The following is a 1005-nucleotide window of genomic DNA, read 5'->3' on the forward strand; positions in this document are numbered from 1 at the left end:
AAAAATATGGAACGCTTCAGGAATCTGCATGTCATCCTTGTGCAGGGGCCATAATCTCCATATCATTCTAATTTAGTATACATGCTGTTGAAGCAAGCACTATTGTACTTTCACTGTACATTTTTTTTTTTTTTTGTACGCGGGCCTCTCACTGCTGTGGCCTCTCCCGTTGCGGAGCACAGGCTCCGGACGCGCAGGCTCAGTGGCCATGGCTCACGGGCCCAGCCGCTGCGCGGCATGTGGGATCTTCCCGGACCGGGGCACGAACCCGTGTCCCCTGCATCGGCAGGCGGACTCTCAACCACTGCACCACCAGGGAAGCCCCTTTTTCGTCTTTTTATAATTGCTTTTACAATTACTGTTTTAGTACTTTTATCAATTAAAAATAGCTTTTGAAATTCATACTTCTCAGTTTATAAGACTTTCTAAACCTGTTTCATCTAGTTGCAAAGTATGAAAAGAATACCCAGAGGGACTAACCAATCACCAAATACAGTAGAACTTTGGTTGAAAATTAGTTTAGGTTTAAAAGAGCCCTTAGTGATTTAATTCAACAATGTTTTAATGACATGCACAGAATGCTCATTTTAGCATTATCTTTAGTGGCCAAAAACTGGACCAAATATTCAGATAAACTGTGGCATATTCATACAATGGAATACTATAACACAATAAAAATGAACGAACACATGCTACAATCTGTGGATGAATCTCACAATATAATGCTGAGTGTAAGAATTCACACTCATAAGTGTATATTGTGTAATCTATTTATATGAAGTCTGAATACAGGCAAAAATAATCTATGGTGATAAAACTCACAACGATGGTTATCTGTGGAGGGTAATCACTGACAGAGGGCAGAAAGGAAGGTTCTGACGTGCTCTTGATGATGTTCTACATCTTGACCTAGGCAGTGGTTTACGAGTGTGTTCACTATGTAAAAATCTAGGGCTTCCCTGGTGGCGCAGTGGTTGAGAGTCCGCCTGCTGATGCAAGGGACAC

At 41.7% G+C, this 1005-nt stretch overlaps 1 pseudogene; it reads right to left on the minus strand.

Moving 5' to 3' along the window:
• LOC131740294 (U6 spliceosomal RNA) lies at positions 1 to 100 on the minus strand (annotated as a pseudogene).
• Between the last annotated feature and the right edge of the window lie 905 nt (positions 101 to 1005).

This window comes from Kogia breviceps, chromosome 13 (assembly GCF_026419965.1).
Source record: "Kogia breviceps isolate mKogBre1 chromosome 13, mKogBre1 haplotype 1, whole genome shotgun sequence".
Lineage (NCBI taxonomy): Eukaryota > Metazoa > Chordata > Mammalia > Artiodactyla > Physeteridae > Kogia > Kogia breviceps.